This window comes from Meleagris gallopavo, chromosome 1 (genome assembly GCF_905368555.1).
Source record: "Meleagris gallopavo chromosome 1, MGAL_WU_HG_1.1, whole genome shotgun sequence".
In the NCBI taxonomy this organism is placed as follows: domain Eukaryota; kingdom Metazoa; phylum Chordata; class Aves; order Galliformes; family Phasianidae; genus Meleagris; species Meleagris gallopavo.
The window spans coordinates 82,569,426-82,589,180 of NC_139404.1; the positions used below are offsets into that span (position 1 = coordinate 82,569,426).

The following is a 19,755-nucleotide window of genomic DNA, read 5'->3' on the forward strand; positions in this document are numbered from 1 at the left end:
ATATTCATAGCCCTCCTCTGGACACTCTCTAATGGTTTTGTATTCTTTTTGTACTCTGGCACCCAAAACTGCACACAACACTCAAGGCGAGGCTGCACCAGTGCAGTGGGACAATTGTTTCCCTTGACCTGCTGGCTGTGCCCAGGATATGGCTGCCCTTCCTGGGCTGCTGTGTCCTATCTGCAATGCAGATGCCTTTACTTGCACTTTTTTGCCAGATAGCCAGAGACTATTTTTGTTTTCCAGCCATCACCCAAGGTGATTTTACAGAAAGAACAAGTATTATCCAGCACTATTCAATAGCATTAATTACATGTATTACAAATCCTGTTCTCAGGCTCATTCGCCTCCTCCCAGGCTGGATCTGAAGCCTGACTCACACTTCACCACAAATTCCCACTCTTTCACCACTGAGTTAAGATTTGATGGATTTAAGGATACCACCTGCAGGACAGCCTTTCAAGCCTGTTGGCATGCCAACGATTGTTGATTTTACTGGTGCCTCCAGCAACTTCGCAGAGACTACCTCCAGGGTTTTTCAGCAGTTCCCAGAGCAGCTGCTAATATGCTGCCTCGCTGTTCTCTGGGAGCCAGCTCTGTGGATGGAGGACAATGAAATGCTGAAAGAAGAGGCTGAAGGGGTTTATCTCTATCAGGCAGCTGATGAACCAGAGTCACTTGCAGATCCTACCACCCTCTGTCCTGTAAGAAAAGCAAGTCGCCTGCTTGGTTTCCTGGAAATTTTTATTTGCTTCTCTTTGGGATTCTAAAGTCTGACCACTGTACTAAGATCAGATGTGAGAACTAAATCCATAGGGTAGCACACAGTTCAAAATAACATTCAAATGCACCCAACGGGAAAAATACCTCTTCTGAGCCTGGTATTTTTTTGTGGCAGCTATTCTGTGAGTTCTTGCTGTCACAGCTATTTGCAATCATGTGCTGCAAACTACTTCATGGCCGCCACAATTTTTCACAAACCTCTTCAGTCCTTTTCATTTATTTTGTTCCCTTTTGTTCTTTAGCGTTTTCTGTTACTATGATATGAGTAATCCACTCAGGAGACTTTGAGGATGTTCCATGACTTGATTTGAGATGGTACTGCTCTGGGGGACCACATAAGCAATGGGAAAATGTCCAAAACTAACCAGCAATCTTAAACAACATCCTCATGATTATATTCTTCCTGGCCAATAGGATTTATATTCTTAATAATTAGAATAAGTTTAACTGCCAGAAATTACAGCAATAAGCATTTCAACTTACCCCACAGAATAATCAGAACATCTAAGCATGATCCAAACTGGCAATGTGAGAAAACTTTGCTAGATGCAAAAGAATGAGAAACTCTGAAATCATCACCTCAGAACAAAACACGTGGAACACAAGAAAAGCCTTTAAACAAGCATGGCCATACTGCATTTTGTTTTAAATCTGGTGAAAAAACTGGGACCACAGCTTGAAAACTCAGGCAGATGGATTATCTTGTCTGACAAGTAAACAAGTCTGTGGATGAATAATTAAAAAGTAATTTTCCAGCACCCTAAGGCATACATTTTTATCTTAATTAAATTCACATTAATATCTGCAATTGCTACACTAGTGGTAGTTCTTAATTCCTCGATCTCCTATGACAGATTTTCAATAGATATTTTTTCCAGGTTTCTTCTTTGCCTTTGGTAACAACATGCACTTGATACTGTGCTTATACACAGAAAACATCCTGCAATCCTGATGGTTGCCTACAAAAAGTGAGAGTTCTATCCCTAGTGTAGCTCCTATTCCTTACCATTTCTTTCCTAGAATTTTATGCTTAAGGGATGGGGGGGTTAAGACTTATCATCTTGAATTACCAATAGGCCTAAGTTTTGTGTTTAAGAGGTCTAAGAATATAGCTTCCCACCTAAGGTCAAGTAGGTCATTAAGGCAAAGAGAAAGAAGAGGGAAAAAAAAAGAGGAAAAGAAGGCAGACAGCAAAAGCTAACAGTAGCAACAAGAAGAAAATCAACTGTTTGGTTTATTGCTTTCTTGTATTTGCTCTGTAAATGTGAAAACATAAATAATTCCAGATTCAGAGCAATTAACACATAATCACATGTCACCACACAAACAATACTCTGTATTGTTATGCATTTTATAGAAGAACTGGAAAGTAGAGAGAAAATAACCTTATAAATTATACACACATAGTAAATCTTCATTCCTGCTGTAAGATGGCTATAAATAATAAGTAAACAATACTCATGGCCACAGGTACACATTAGTCATGAAGTAAACATAAGCTGTGGTATATCTGACCTCCTAGCATTAGCTTTGAAAAAAAATGAAACATCTAAAATTCAAGTAAGGAAATGAAAGTTACTTTACTTATTGCCCTGAAATATGATATTTAGACACTTCTGGGAGTGCCACGAGGCACCTCTGTGCATCCTGAGGAATCTAACCATGCTTTAAAATGTCATACCTTTCACTTAAAAGAAGCAAGTTCTGTAATCAGGTTACTGGAAGTGTGGAATTGCAAATGCATCAGTCTCTTTGTTCCCTTTCTATCCCAACAGAGGCCTGTTAAGATTTGCTCTCAATAAATCATTTTTACTTTCTGAAATGCAAACTCTCTCTGTAATGCATCACAGCATCAGTGGCTGATTGCTAGATGAAGATTAACTGTTGAGCTCTCGTCTAGCTTGCTGAAATAAACTAGACAGATACTTTCATACCAATCTGTAAGAGCTCATCAAAGGAAAATTGCACAAGATTATTCCTCTTCAACATTCTTTGCCAAGTAAACCTTTGCCCTCCATCCTTGAAATCTATCCTCCCATCACCTTCTCCCTTTGACACAGGTGATATCCACTTTCCTCTCTTCACAAAATGCTCATTTTTGTTAATCTCTACTCCATTCTTCCATATTGTTATTTATCATGTTCAGTCTGCCCAGAGGAACTCTTTTGAGTGTGATTTTTTCTGTTTGTCTGTTTTTTGAGTTAATAAAATGTAGGATGCCCATTCCATTGGAAACATTACCAAGCAGACAGCCTGACGCTGGGGGGTTGGGGGGAGGGAGGAGCTGGTTGCCAATCCAACTTTCACATTCAGAAAACAAACTGAAAATACATATTTTTCATTCCGTATCTATCAGTCTGCAAGTAGCACAAAACAGTGCAACCATAAAGATGAGTGAAGATCATTATTTCACCACTTTTAGTCAATCAGATGAGAGTATGTACTTACATAGACATATAACTATCTGACAAACACATAAGAATCAACCCCCTTTCCTATCCATTGGTCTCTAAATTTACATCCCCCTTTAATTTCATAAACCTTGGTGACTCACAGTTCCTGGGATTATCTTCAATTCAAGACACTAAGAGCAGTTTGGGAGTGGAAGAGTGAGCTCCATAACAGACTCACTGCAGTCTCACTGCAGGTTGAGATTGTAACGCTGTCTCAAAATGTGATCTGTTAGGATAATGAAGAAAAACTTCCATATGGAAACCTCCTGCCCTTCCATTCACTGCTGAGGTCTGCAAACAGCCCTGGCGCAAAGAGCCTGGGGGTTGTGAGTTATCACCAAGAGTAGACACAGCCATGGCAAGAATGCAGATGCTGTGCAGCTGTGTGTCCACAGATGTAGCTGTAATATGACATAGCTGCCCCTTCCACACTGTTGGTTGAGAGGAGCAGAGCCCTGATGAAGAGTTGCATTAGAGAATAGGTCAAAAGATTGCCATTGCTGGTCACTGAGCCAATCTGCTTTACCTGACATTAAGATCAAGGAACTGCAGAAAAGCCACAGCGATGTGCTGAAGAACTCTGAAATGCAATGATGAGTCAACCTGAGCTGGCTGCCAAACATCCACCTAGCTATTCTCTCCCTTCCCATCCTCAACAGGACAGAGGGAGAAAACATGATCTTTCCTTGCACTTTGTCCCTGCTCCCATTGGAGTGCATCTCATGGACTGCAGTCCTTCACAAACACAAAAGCAGTCCTCTATGGCTACACGGCCTTCAGGAAATATGAACCGTGGTTTCTTTTATATACTCCATATTCTGCAAGGGAATCAATGCTCTAGTGCCTGCAGCACTTCTCCCTCCTTCTGCTCTGATATTCGTGTTTGCAGAGTTGCTTCTCACGATTTTTTTTCCCCTCATTCCTCATTATTCCAAAGTGTTTTGCCCTTTCTTAAAATATTTTCAGAGATACCACTGGTTTTACTGACAGGCCTGGCTGTATCCTGCAGTGGCTGTTTTCGAATCAGCTAGGACCAACTATGTGCAGCATGGGGCAGCCCCTGGCTTCTTCTCGTAAAGGCCACTGATACAGTCCCCCACTGACAAAATTTTGCTACATAAATGTAAGACAGATGGTAACACATTTTTCATGAGGCACTACACCATAACTTCGAGAGCTCAAAAGTATGAGTATTCAGAAGTAAAGGACCAGCTCCCACAACAAATAGTTAAAATAGACATGGAAAGAGGCATGTACAAGCTAATACGGAGAGTGTGTAAGTAACCTATACTGACAACATTCATTATTTATTTACATGGCAGCTTATTTTGCTGTTTTTCATCATCACCAAACTGGTATATTTGCTCAATCCTCTCAGTGACAAGTTAATGCCCTTATCTTCCATTCTGGTAGAAGGAAACCAAACAGCAAAGTGAGAGATGGTTTGTACCTGGTCTTACCTGAAATTCATGTTGAAGTCACAACGCTTTCAGTTGCAAGCATACTCCTAGAGAATTGAGGTCTGCTTCAATCTGCAGTATTTGTTCAGCAAATCATCACCTGCATGGAAAGAAAGAAGTTGGAAATGTTTGAAAACAAACAACAATACACAATTAGCGATGCGACATCTTTAAATTTCCACCTCATACTTATAACATAATTGAAAACAGCAAAGCTGTGCTCCTACAGTAACAATAATAAGGAAATTTTTAGATTGCTTCTGTTAGCTAAATGCTATGTGTTGTACTGTGAGACTTAGGAAATTAAATTGCTTTAGAAATAAACAGCAACATGGAGAAAATATCAGATATCAAATCTACATTTAATTGAGCATTTTATGCTAGATATTAAAATACCTCTGAACAAATCATCAGATATAGCTAATTGGTATATTTCCACAGAGGTCAATAGACTCAGCAAATGTTTACCCACTCAAGATCTGATCAATATATATATGCATTTATCTACTTCTGCTAGTAAAGCATTGTTCCATGTAGTTTCCCTGTAGTTGCATTAAATGTCTGAAATGCAGCTGTATATATCTTTTTGATAAGTCTATATTTTTTATGTCAGTCACTCAGCAACTCAGTATGTGAGAACAAAGAGCATATGCCTTTAAGAACAGTGTCATAGGGATGGCAGCCCTCTCTTTTTCTGCACCTCAGATATGTTTCCTTCTCATTGCAATGAGTTTTAGCCTAGCCCAGACTGAGAGAACAACTTTGTCTTCCTACTGCCCTAAAACTTTTCCCATTCTGACAGTGAAAAAATTCTAAGACATCAGCTGTGCTACTACAGAAATACTTCACTTGGAATGTAACTGAGGACATTCAAATGCCTAGCACAGAGCATCTTAGGAAACCATTAGATGTACAAACTTCTGGGATAGAATGATTAAAAAGCAACATGCAGCAGGTGAAAAGAAGCACTTTTCATTACCTGTTCCTAAGATTATTTTCTCCTCAGTCACTTCTGCTACCAATAAACAACTCAGTTAAACAGAATTCTGGTAGTGCTTTAATCTAATACAGCTTGTGGCAGCATTTGCTATAAGCATGATCTGAGATTTCATGCTAGAAACTTTTATTAAAGCCTCTTACTAAACAATATGCAAAACAGCCAAAGCAATTTCAACAGAGTATTTATATGCATTTCAACAGCTGCTCTAAAGTAACAGCTCTTTCATCCATACAGTTATTTTTCGTGTCTTGAAGTTATGAAGATTTGGGAACAAAATATTCTCACACAGAAGAACATCAGTACTTGGTAATTAAGCAAGCTGTAATGCACAGCACAAGGGTAATGCTAGTGAGGAAGCATTGTCCTCTGACTAGGATAATAAAAAAGACAGAAAAAAAACTGGGTTTTGCAGTGGTTTTCCTGATAGTCTCCTCAAGGCCCTGTTATCTGTCTATAAAACAGGAAGAACAATGCTCCCTTGTGAAACAGAGAAGCTGATCTCATTTGTGGTGTCCAGAGGATGCTGTGAAAGCTACTAAACATTATTACATATAACTAATAAAGTTGAGTTTATTGTGGTGACAGGTGCAATCAATGAACAGCATCAAAACATTTCTAAGCATGCCACAGAAAAGATGAGAAAAAGCTAAATCTATAGCAGACTAGAGGTAACTTGGGGAGAACAAGGTTTATGTATGTGGTTGAATACTCCTCGACCATTTCTGATAAGGGGGCTATGGATTCTGGAAAACTCTGTAATGATGCCTAAGCAGCTGGGTAAATGTGACTGGCCAGAAGAAGGAAAGAGCATCATTTCAAACCACAGATCACCAAGTGCCACCAAGAACATTTTTGTGGCCCACAGAGTTAACTTGTTCTATGCTGTCAAGATCTAAAATGAAAAATATATAAACACCGATCATCTGCAACTCAGATTCACAAAGAGAGAAATACAAAATTCATTAAATAAAGATTAAACAATGATATATAAAGTGTACTGGTGAAGCAGTGCTAAGAAGAAATGCCTGCACTCAGAGCCTGGTCTGGTGGTTGGCAACCCTGCACATAGCAGGGGGGTTGAAACCAGATGATAATTGCGGTCCTTTTCAATCCAGGCCATTCTATGATTCTGTGATCGATGAGAAGCTCAGCATTAGCTATCAATATATGCCTGCAGCCCAAAAAGCCAATCATATCCTGGGCTGCATCAAAAGAAGCGTGTCCAGCAGGTCAAGGGAGCGGACTGTCCCTTCTATTCTGCTCTCAGGAGAAAACGGAGCTGTTGGAGCAAGTCCAGAGGAGGGCCAGAAGGATGCTCAGAGGACTGAAGCGCCTCTCCTGTGAAGACAGTCTGAGAGAGTTGGGGTTGTTCAGCCTAGAGAAGAGAAGGCTCCGGAAAGACCTTATGTCCAACTTCCAGTACTTACAGGGGGCCTGCAGGAAAGATGGAGATGGACTCTTTGTCAGGGAGTGCAGTGAAAGGACAAGTAGTAACGGCTTTAAACTAAAAGAAGGTAGATTTAAATATAAGAAAGAAATTCTCCGCTATGAGGATGATGAGGCACTAGAACAGGTTGCCCCAAGAAGCTGTGGATGCCTCATCCCTGGAAGTGCTCAAAGCCAGGTTGAATGGGGCTTCAGGCAACCTGGCCTAGTGGGAGGAGTCCATGACCATGGAAAGGGATTGGAACCAGATGGTCTTTAAGGCTCCTTCCAACCCAAGACATTTTGTAATTCTATGGTTCTATTACTAGAAATTTGTTTATGTTTTCTCTGAGTTCACAACCTTGCCTGCAGGAAGGAATAACTGAAAAGTTATTCTAGCAGCTTTGAGTATATGAGGTGTGAAACATACCATGTGCAACTGCCTACTCTGCTACAGTTTTCAATGATGCATAATACCACCTATAAATGTAGACAATCTTTTTTTTTTTTTCTAAAGGAACTAAAATGCTGTTGACACAGTGCTGTGCCCATAAGAATCCACAATTGTCTTGTTAGATAATGTTTCTCCTTAGATAAGTGAAATATACAAACACTTCAGTGAAATAAAATAGTGGGATTTTAAGATAGGAATAAACTATTATCATTTCAAAATGAGACCCAGACTGTAAATAATGGAAATCTGGGAAAAGATTCCTCAACATATGGCTTTGCTTGTCTCAGTAACATGTTGCTGTCTCTTGACTGCACTAATGATGATTAGAACTGTACTATTAACAGAATCTGTGGCCCACAGTGGAGGAGGGTTTGCTGAGTTCATGGAAGCTGGTAGTATGGCTGCCATTTGAACAGGACTAGGGAACAGCAAAGACATCTAGTATCTGTTACAAATTCACTTGGATGGATGTCAAAAACCTGGTGGTCATGAACAGTGGTAGGTTGAGGACTCCTGGTTACAAGGGAGAGAACAGCCATTTATCCTACTTGGCAGAGAGATCCATGGCCTAAGGTCTGTCTTCATTGCTCTGATTTCCCCTTTAGGGGAAATCTCACAAAGGTGAGATAAAGTAGAACAGGACCATGCATTGTTAAAGCAGCTATTTTGGATATCTTGCAAGTAGTGCCTTAACAAAGCTAAGGTGTCAGTCTGGGGACTGATCACACTGGGATAAGTTTCCTCTTACCATCTGGGGTTCTCATGAAAGAGCAGTCCCAGACCATGGCCATGCACCATCTGCTTTTACAAAAAAATAGAAAGGAGGTTGACCTTGCCTGCATAGAGGACCAAAGGGCAGACTCCTGAAGTCCCCTGGCACACTTACAATCAGCATGCCTGTTGTTTACAGCTTTCTTTTCAAATTTAGAAACAGGGCCTTTTCTCGTCTCACTTGTTCCTGGCTGCAAAAAGGTCTCCAGCTATTTGCGTATGTTGCAGAGGTGCCAAAAGACACACAACACAGCTGGCAGCTTCCAGGGGCCTGGGCTCCAGTAGCACTGCAACTTTTTTGGAAACTACTTTATTGCAGGAAATCTTTTTCTGGGGACGCTTTGATCTGAGAACCTCTCTCTATATATATGCTTTCTGGCCTGATAACTCTTTTTAAACCTCAAGGTTAGAAAAGAGTGCAGAATGACTTCACTTCCTTCACAGTCTGTTAACAGCTTCTTTTATTCTCCATCATGAGTTGGCTCATATGAAATACAAGTTTTTTAACCTATCACACAAAATGTGAGATGCACTGCAGTTCACTAAATGGTGCAGTAGTTATGTTCTTTGTATCTGTACTGCATCTTTAAATCTACTATAGCAAAGATGGATACAGAGATCAGGAGCCATTTTTTTTCATTCTTTCAGGAACATTCTTTTCGAAGTTTCAATTCACATTGTTCTTATCTACTTCTCCAACAAACATAAATTTTGTCTGTCTTTAAAAAAAAAAAAAAAGAAAAAGAAAAATATTCATAGTAATATCAAAAAATTAACTTGTTCAGTGAAAATCCCCAAGCTGGATTATTTTTCACTTTCCTCTCTCCCTTTGCTCTTTTTATTTACAATTTAGGTAAAAGGAAAGAAGTCAGAGAAAGAATGTGATGGAACTAGACCGTAAATTGTTTGCATCTCTACCCTTTCATAGAATCATAGAATGGCTTGGGTCGGAAGGGACCTCAAGGATCAACAAGTTCCAACCCCCCTGCCATAGGCAGAGTTACCAGCTGCTAGATCAAGTACTAGGTAAGACTGCCAGGGCCCCATCGAACCTGGCCTTGAATACCTCCAGAGATGGGGCATCCACAGCCTCTCTGGACAATTTGTTCCAGCACCTCACCATTCTCTGAGTAAAAAACTTCCTTTTGACATCTAATCTAAATCTCCCGTCCTTTAGTTTAAAACCATTCCCCCTTGCCCTATCACTATTTACACATGTAAAATTTCCCACTCATTTATAAACTTCCTTTAAATAATGGAAGGCTCCAATGAGGTCTCCCTGCAGCCTTCTCTTTTCCAGGCTAAATCAGCCCAGTTCCTTCACCCTGTCTTGACAGAAGAGGTACTCCAGCCATTGGATCATCTTTGTGACTCTCCTCTGGACACTCTCCAAAAACTCTCTATCTTTCCTGTGTTTGGAGCCCCAGACTTGGATGCAGCATTTCAGCTGGGCCTCACAAGGGCAGAATAGAGGGGGACAATCACCTCCCTTGCCCTGCTGGCTATCCCCCCTCTGAGAGAACCCAGAATACCATTGGCCTTCCAGGCTGCAAGTGCACACTGCTGGCTCATGTTAAGTTTTTCATCAACCAGGACCCCTAAATCTTTTTCAGCAGGGCTACTCTCAAGGAGTTCTTCTCCCAGTTATAAACATATCTGGGATTACCTTGACCCAGATGCAAAATCTTGCACTTTGCTTTGTTGACTCTCATTAGATTCACAACCTTTTGAATTTATCACGATCCCTCTGGATGGCATCCCTTACTTTTGATCTATCAATCATACCACTAAGCTTGGTGTCATAAGCAAACTTGCTGAGGGTGCACTCGATTCCATCATCTATGTCACTGATTAGTATGTTAAAGAGTACCATCCCAAGACAGACCCATGGAGGACACCACTTGTTATCAGCCTCCACCTGGACTTAGAGCCATTGACCACAACCCTCTGGCTGTAACCTTCCAACCAATTCCTTATCCATCAAATAGTCCACCCTTCAAATCCATATCTTTTCAATTCAGACATAAGGATGCAGTGGGAGACCATGTCAGAGGCCTTGCAGAAATCCAGGTAGATGACGTCACTTGCTTTCCTTTTGTTCACCAATGCCAACACTCATCATAAAAAGCCTCCAGATTGGTTAGGCACAACCTTCCCTTGGAGAAACCTGGCTATCTTGGAACATCTGCTCATCCCTCATGTGCTTTAACATGTCTTCCTGGAGGATCTGTTCCACGATCTTCCCAGGCACAGAGGTGTGGCTCACAGGTCTCTAGTTTCCCAGGTCCTCTTTCCTCCCTTTCTTGTAAATGGAAGTGATGTTTGCCTTTATTCAGTCTCCAAGGACTTCACCTGAGAGCCACAACTTTTCAAATATGATGGAGAGCAGCTCAGCAATCATAGACTCATAGAATTGCTCAGATTGGAAAAGACCTTAAAGATCAGGTCCAACCACAACCCAATCATACTACGCTAACTCTAACAACCCACCGCTAAATCATGTCCCTGAGCACCACATCCAAATGGTTTTTAAGCACATTCACGGATGGTGACTCAACCACCTCCCTGGGGAGTCTCTTAACAACCCCTTCTGTAAAGAAGTTTTTCCTGATATCTATCCTAAACCTCCACTGGTTCAAATTGAGGCCATTTCCCCTCATCTGTCATCTGTCACCAGTGAGAAGAGACCAACCTCGCTCTCACTGCATCACCTTTCAGGTATTTGAAAAGGGCAATAAGGTCTCCTCCTAGCCTCCTCTTCCTAGACTAAACAGCCCCAGTTCCTTCAGTCTCTCTTCGCAGGGCATACTCTCCAAGCCCTTCACAAGCCTTGCTGCCCTTCTTTGGACCTGCTCCAGCTCCTCAATGTCCTTTCTGTATTGAGTTGCCCAAAACTGAACACAGTACTCAAGGCGACGCCTCACCAGTGCTGAGTACAGGGGCAGGATTACATACCTAGTCCTGCTCACCACACCATTCTTGATACAAGCCAGGATGCCACTGGCCTTCTTGGCCACCTGGGCACGCTGCTGTGTGCTGTCAGCTGACTGTCCATCAGTACACAAAGGTCCCTTTCCATCGGGCAGCCTTCCATCCACTCCTCCCCAAGCCTGTAGGGTTGCCTGGGTTGCTGTGACCAAAATGCAGGACCCAACACTTGGCCCTATTGAAACTCATGGAGTTTGCCTTGGCCAATCAATCCAGTATCAGTGCCAGCACCAAGCCCTGGGGGACACCACTTGTGACTGGCCACCAACTGGATTTAACTCCACTGACCATGATTCTTTGGGCCTGTCCATCCAGCCAGTGTTTCACCCAGCAGAGCATATGCCCATCCAAACTATGGGCAGCCAGCATCTCCATGAGGATGCTGTGGGGGACAGTGTTAAAGGCTTTACTGAAGTCCAGGTAGACCACATCAACAGTCCTACCTTCATCTACTAAGCGTGTCACCTTGTCATAGAATGAAATCAAGTTTGTCAAACAGGATCTACCATTCATGAACCCATACTGACTGGGCCTGATCCCCTGGTTGATCTTTAACTGATCCATGATGGCTTGTGAGATTATCCATTCCATAACCTTCCTGGCACCTATGTGAGACTAATAAACCACATCAGCCAGCTCCCATAGGAGCTCTGGAATGCATATCATCCATTACCATGGACTTGTACACATTCAGTCTCATGAGTCTGTCTTGGACTTGCTCTTACAGTGGGGATGAGTTTGCTCCACTATTTCCCACCTAGAGTTTCAGGTTCAGGAATGTAAGGTTCAGGGATGTGAGAATCCTGACTGCCAGTGAAGACTGAAGTAAAGAACTCATTTAGTACCTCAGCCTTCTCTGTACCTGCGGTAGCCAGTTCTTCTTTCCCATTTAGCAGAGGGGATACACTCTCTTAGGCCTGTCTCTTCTGTCCTATGTACCTGTAGAACCCTGTTTTGCTGTTTTTAACATCCTGCACCAAATTCAGTTCCATCTCTGCCTTAGCTTTCTTAATCTCACCTCTGCAAGTCCAGACAGCATCCCTGTATTCTTTGTGTGCTTTAGTTAGACCATCTACAAGTAAACAAGAAATTAGAAAAATTGAAAAAACTGAAAAAACAATTTGTTTTTCCATTTTTCTCCATTATACTTCCCTCCCCCTCGCCTTCCACTCCTACTTCCCTTCCCCATACAAACTCCTCATGGTCAGAACTCTGTCATAGCAAAACACTTTTGCCCCTTATTGTTTTGGGGTAACCTCATTTAAAAGCCACAGAATGACAATGAAGCATTGCTAACTCCTCAGTCACACAGTTTATGATAACAATTAGTTTAGTTTTGCATAGATGCCTTTGAATGCCATATTTCCCAGTTCAAAATAGGCAAGAGTTGCTTCAATTACTTGTTTTCTTCCAATGCTGTCCTCTTTTTCAGTTTCCCCATCGCACCTCCCATATGCCCTTCTCATTCAGATCCTCTTCCAGTACCACTTTAGGCAGAACTCTTCCTGCAACTTCTCACCACCCATCTCAAGACTCTCTCACCACCTCCTTTTGGAGCAGACCATCTGTAGCTGTGGATAACCTCTTATCTGCCATTCTTCTCCATGATCCAATACAACCTGCTTCTTAATACTGTTGTCCAATGTGAAGGTGAGACTCGCGTAAGAGGAGACAAGTAGTTCTTGGGCCTAGCAGCTGCTTCAGCCAGTCACCATGCATGATACGCAAACCTCAACTGAGGACTGGATGGGTATTTTAAGAACCACAGATACACGCTCAGAAACTGTTTAACCCATAGTGATACCAGCTGTCAAGAATTACATACATTTAACATGTAAACTTTAATAACAACTGTTTAATAATAACAATAGCAAGCTCAAAAGAATGTGGTGCTTCTTAGCACAACCTAAGCATACTGATGCAGGCTCTCCAAGCTATGACAGAGCTGCATCTCATACAGATGGGAAATACTTGTCTGTTCTCTAAGCAGCAGAAGAGTATGGTGTGTTAGAAGAAAATGTTTGTGTGTATGTAAAATAGGTTTGTTCTGTAACTGCAAAGCAGAGGTGGATCGCGGGGGAGAGAAAAGCTACCGGCAAGGGAGGAAACAGCAAAATAGAGAAAAGACAATTAGGGGCTAGAAATCACAGTGAGGAAAACCCATGCACATTGCCCGACAGAAAGAGTCCTCCCCTTTGCTGAGCTTCTGGGCACAAAGCTTGGGCATGGTCTTAAGACACCCTCAGCACGCTTCAGCTCTGACTGAAAATATGAGTCATCAGCCCCCAGGATGAGTCACGGCCTCCCTCCTCCACCCTGAGCGCACACGAAAATATAGATGAAGTAGAAGGTCAGGCTGAGGACAGCACGACGAGTCAGGGAATTTCTCAGCCTCTCGCTATGTCAACACTTATCTCATGAATCTTTTCACCTTCAGCTGTTGGTGGCTGAGAAGGAGACAGCAGTGACCATCTGGGGAAGGGGGAGAGGGGTGCCATTCTCCCTTACACAGAGAGAGAGGGACATTTTGCCAAGAGAAGTAAGCACCTGAGAGATAGGAAATGAGCAACTGGTACTCACTAGCTAGTGAGCAGTTTGGTATCACTTGGCTAAGCAGGCTATGGCTGTGAGAAGGATGGCACTACTGAGCAGCTCACCAATGTGGAATCCTGGCCACAGAGTCACTGGAATTTGCCTACTGACCTGAGCACAGCTGGTTTTCACCACAGCTTTGCCACCATGTGATGCAGAGACGTATCACAGGTTGGAGGCCCGGGCAAAGACCATACCATGTTACTGCTTAGGGCAAGTATGTCCAACCTACAGCCAACGGGCTGCATCCCATCCCACCCTGCAGCCACTCCTTGCCCCACCTCACCATGGCAGCGGCTCTGCCCCATCAAGCAGTCCGGCCCAGCCCCAGGCACACAGCCATTGCTCCCAACAACCACACAGCACTGTGTGTGTGCTGTCTGGGCTGCACCTGGGACATGAAGCGCAGTGTGCTGCTGACTCAAGTAATGGCAAATAAACGTATGCAGTTTGATTGGCTAAGCACAGTCCTGTGAACAGTAAAAAATATGCAGCCATGCTTTCCATTTTGATAAAGGGATTTAAGAATAGGTTTCAAGATTGCTGAAAAAAATCACTGGTTCTTTTATATGATTAAGGCTCCATATACTTGAGACACCTTATTCGCTGTCATCGCTTTTGGAAGTACGTACATTTGTGAACAACTATTTTCAAGAATGAAGCACAGGAAGAGTAAAATTTCATCAGAAATCTCTGACAAACTCACTGAGAATTGCAGCCACTGCCATCAAAGCAAATTGAAGCGTTAGTTTCACAAAAAGCAAAGTCATATATCTCACTGGTTTCATGGGGTTTTTTGTTCCTTTTCTAATGTCTTAATCAGAAATATTTAAAAAATAAAATATGTTTTGTTACTTATATACATTAACTATATTACATACTGCATATGCAGTCCAAGACAATTTCTCTTCACTCAGTGCGGCCCAGGCAAGCCTAAAGGTTGGACAACCATGGCCTAGAGTAGAGGGACTCATTCCAGCCAGATCTTGGAGCACCTCTGCTCCATGTGACAAGGAACTCTCTGCTCACCTCACACAGGGGTCCATCTCTGTCCACATCCCCAGTTTAGATGAAGCAAGGATGACACAGTCCCTGTGAATCCAGTTTTTAGGCATCACCTTGGTGACCTGCCACACAGTGAGGCCATAGGAAGTCACTTGGAATTACCCTGCTGCTGTAGAAGCAGTTGTACTGCACCTTACTTACCTCACCTTTCTTTACTGAGAAGAGTACTGTTTGGCAAACAAAGCCCCCATTTCCTTCAAGTCTTGGATCTTACCTGGGATGTAAGATAAGATCATTCATGTGCTGACACATCAGAGCTGGTTTTCTGTGTACTGAGTCTTCCTGGAGTCCTCAGGACATTGGCTGAATTATTTTTACAACAAAGCAAGTTGAGTCATTCAGTAGCACATGAAAAAATTATTAGAACAAACCTGAGCACTAATATTTCAGCCCTTTTTCTCAGACCAGTAAAATTCAGCATTTACACTAAGCACAGTGAAGCCTTCACTTCATTTAAATACTTCATCTTTCCTAATTATCTTCAGCATGGAATCCCTATCCATTTCCATTCCTTTCTAGCAGCTTTGGGCCTCCAGCTAGAGTAACTCCATTCCACCCCACACACACACTTTTTTTTTTTTTTTTAACAAAACATTGCCCTGAACATGGGCCAGAGGATGTCAAGATAGATATGCTTTCGTAGATAATTAATGTTTGTGTATATGAATGAACACTCAAGTCAGAGTGCACTTTATGGGTAACAGACAAGTGAAATCAGAACTGGAGCAGGATGAGATGGTCTCTGTGCCTGTCATTCTAGGCAGTAACGTGCTGCAGACACCTCCCACCTCGTGATGGTTCAGGTTTCATGACTCCAGAGATGATGACAGTTACTCAATGCTTATCAGAATGTTCTCCGTTACAAGCTTTGCTTTGCTGCATGGGCCCAACCTTGGTCTTCAGAGATATTTTCCTCTTCTCCATTTGTACACAGAATCAGAGTTCAAGCCCTGTCAGCTCCTTGCTGCTTGTACCCAGCTTACAGGAGTGGTCAAAAAACATATGCAGCAACTCATCATTTGCACTGAAACTCAGCCAGGAGACAGAGGAAAAAAGGAATATGAGGCTCACTTCAGTCTGGAATATTGCTGCAACGCTAGAAACATCCTCCTCTTTCCAAGTACCAGCCCATATGTTAGAAGCAACAAATATCTGAGCGCTGCCTTGAATACTTCTAATATAATTCAGGTGTTTTACAGAAAATCTGGGAAAATTTGAGGTGTTCTGAAGTTCTGCTCTTTTTTCTCTGTTTCTGCTGCTTTGTTCTCAATCCCTGTCTGAGATTATGCTCCTTGCTTTATAACTGTGTGAATTTCTTGATAGTAACAAACCTACTTTGCATTTTAAAAAATGAGAAATCAAAGTGTTAGAAGAAATAAGCAGTCCATATAGATCAGTACCTGGCAGTTTGCATCATAACACTGGTCCTTTCAGTGCAATCCTCTCTGCTCAGAAAATTGCTCTGATGCCTCACTTCAAAATAAGACATAACAGCCAATTTTCCCCATGCTCTATTTGCTCTATTAACCCCATTGTGCAATGCTCTGGACAAAGAAGTGAAAAAAAAAAAGGTAGAAAAGGAAGTATTTATGCCTGGTGGCTGAAGTACTGATGCTTATTTTAGAATCTGCAATTTGAAGAGCTCTACTTATTTAGCCCAGCCAAGTGAAGGCTGGCACAAAATATGATTATCCCAGGTATATTTATAGATGTGATACATCAGGGAGGAAGAAGAGCTAATGAAGAACAAATGGCTCAAGAACAAATGGAAATAAATGAGCCACAATAAAATTAAGCTGGAGATTAGAAAATAGTGCTGGTCTGGAAGAGCCTTCCAAGAAGAGTACAGGGGGCAAAAAATATGGCTACTTTTAGGAAAGAATAGGCTCAATTTAGGAAGATTAGCCATTTTACAACCCAATGGCTACAGCAGCAAGGGATCTTCATGAATTTTCCAGCCCTACATACTTCTATTTCTACAACACTTACATTTCTTCTGAAAACAGGTTCCCACAGGACTTCAAATACCCTGACGAAGACCTGTCTATTTAATGCATCAGTCCTTTTGATCAAACTTTAATTCAATCTTGTTCAAGGTGAAGACTCTGAACACTTGAATGAAAAAAACAAGTGACTTATTCGATGAAATCAATTTGATGCTTGCCCAAAAGATGCTTTCTAATTCACAAAGGAATTGAATCGTATGGCTTGTGTATCCAAGAGGCAGTCTGGAGCAATCACTGAATACCCGTGTACTTGCACTCACTCTGTTAACCTCCCAGGTAGCACAAAAAGGTTTCAATACCAGCACATCTTGCAATCTGAATGCACGTTTACTTGTAGATGTGGTAAGGCACAGTCAATGAGCCCTCTAGCGGTGCACATCATGTTTGGGGGCCTGTGCAGGCCTGGGCAAAGAGAGCCTTGCTGCCGTCCGGATGCCACCGTGTTCACCCCACTCATTCATTCACATGGCTGGGGGCTGTGAGAGTATGAGCCACAACACATTTCCACCTCCACCACAGTGCCTGCAACATGCATCAGCTGCACTGATGCAGGACCCAAAGTACAGTGCTGCCAAATACATTACGTAGCTTAGCGCATGATGTTACATCGCCTTACAAATCTTGCCAAGGTGACACAAGGCAATCTTTAGGTACATAAGAATCAGGTCCTTGCCATATATCCACACATATATGCCTGTTTCTGCAGATGCGATATACGGATACACAACCATTCAGCACACGAATTAAAAGGCAGCATAACCCACCCCTGCAGTGGCAGGGCATAGGGGGAACACCATGGCAGCCAGCTGAGCCACCGCTGTGTCCCCAGAAGCTGCCAGGACTGTGCGAGCAGCCAGCCTTCATCACATAGGCAGCAACAATGCTCAGCCTCCTCCCAGCAGCACTGGGCTCTGCAGCTCTCTGCTCACATACTACCCTGATATATATTTTTAAAAAGTCCCAGCCCTGCAGAGGCACCTCCACTGTCACTGCAGGCTGGCCAGAGGGGGAAAACCCAAGGAGGCACTTAGTTGCATTTCTATTTCAGTCTCCTGGACTGCAGAGCACCTCATAGCTAGCCAGTTACTTGCTGACTTTCACAGCACTAAATATAGGAAATGTGCACTCTGCAGGGGCTAAATTTAGCTTTGCTGCGTTAGAAGGGGAGGTACCTCTTCACAAGAGGCAGGAACGCACAAGTACTGCAGGCAGGGAAGCTTAGGCGATGCAGCAGCTGCCAGTGCTCTATTGTGCCAGCACAGGAAGGAACTGAGCTACAAAGTTCATTTCTGGTTTTCATTTCATCTTCTTAACCAGATCTGTTCAATGCCTTAGCGAGGTTTTACAGCACCAGGCTGTTCACCTGTTCAGAAAAAATTACATCTCTCTACTGTACTACTCCTGTAAAACGCTAAGGAATTTTACTTGATTAAAGCAAGAGGAGGAATAATACAAATTAAAATTTAGGGTTGGAGGCATCTAAGGTTGCTGAAGCTGGCATGTAAAGCCTTATATAAAGACTCAGACACAGTAAATCATGGCTACCTAACATAAGCCTGGGCAGGCTTTTCAGGAATGTTAATTGCTGCTAAACTGGGCTGTTGCACAGCTGCAGCCTTTCACCTCTAAGTCACCTATTTTACCACTTGGCAGGGGGGAAACCGACTGGGACTCTGTTCCCAAGCTATGCTATTCACCCTGGATTAGATAACATGCCTCTGTCTCTCTACCTGTCAGCTGGGGACAGTGGTTTTTCTCCCACGCTGCATAAAGAGTTAATCCATTGCACCTTGGGCTGGCTGGCTTTCTCTTAGAAACCACAAAGAACTGAGAAGATTGCAAACACAGGATCTTGATTCAAATACTACGCGTAAAAATGTCTGCTTGCAAACAGGTTTCCTAGGGAATACCATCACACAGGATTCAGCAAAGGCAGGTGACAGGCACCAGATCCCCTGCAGGGAGGACACTGCCAAGGCTGCAGGGGCACCATGGAACAGGTAGTTCAAGGAGGCAGCCCCAAGCCAAGCAGGCAACTAGAAGACTGGAAGCAGCTGATATAAAGCTCTTTTCAGGAACTACGACACTATTTCAGAAGTGTAATGATTAGGTGTTGTTGGGGTTTTTTGTTTGTTCTCTTGCTTCCCCAAAATTTCACAAGGAGTCCCACTTATCCGCTGCCCTTCTAATTTCACAGAATCATAGTATCATTAAGTTCAGAAAGACCAGTAAGTCCAACCATTAACCCACGCCTGTCACCACTCTAGACCGTGTCACTCAGTGCAACCTCTACCCTTTTCTCAAACATCTCCAGGGACGATGACTTCACCACCTCCCTGGGCAGCCTGTTGCAATAACCCATCACTCCTGAGAATTCTTCCTAATATCCAACCTTAACCTCCCCTGGTACAACTTTAAGGCCGTTACCTCTTGTCCTATCACTGTTACCTGGGAAGAGAGGCCAACTCCCACCAGCCTGCAGTCTTTTCAAAAATGCAGTAAGATAATGACCAGGAACGGTTTCGAGGTGGAAAACTATTATGTAATAGGAAACTGAATAAAAACAATTTTAATGATTATTTCAACTTATACAGATGAGATACACACTCTACACTGAGAAGATTGCCTGTTGTGGAAAGAAAGCAACACTGCAATCCACTAAACTTCCAGGTCAGAACCCAATACAGTGGCCGAAAATAGTCTTTTCCAAGTCAGTATTAGATTCAGCTTTGGTTAATTCATAACATGACAGCTTAGC

At 42.6% G+C, this 19,755-nt stretch overlaps 1 long non-coding RNA gene across 6 annotated transcripts in view; it reads right to left on the minus strand.

Annotated features, from left to right (window-relative positions):
* The window catches only part of LOC104913508 (uncharacterized), a 273,998-nt gene that overhangs the window by 173,010 nt on the left and 81,233 nt on the right, over nucleotides 1-19,755 (minus strand). For 3 of the 6 annotated variants that reach the window (XR_004161663.2, XR_014886906.1, XR_014886907.1), the window contains exons 1-2: nucleotides 12,735-13,527; nucleotides 4,697-4,796 (exon numbers count right to left, since the gene is read on the minus strand). This is a non-coding gene — a long non-coding RNA (uncharacterized LOC104913508). Of the gene's footprint in view, nucleotides 1-4,696; nucleotides 4,797-12,352; nucleotides 12,407-12,734; nucleotides 13,528-19,755 lie in introns of those variants that run through there. The other 3 variants (XR_014886905.1, XR_014886910.1, XR_014886908.1) reach the window with 3 other exon arrangements.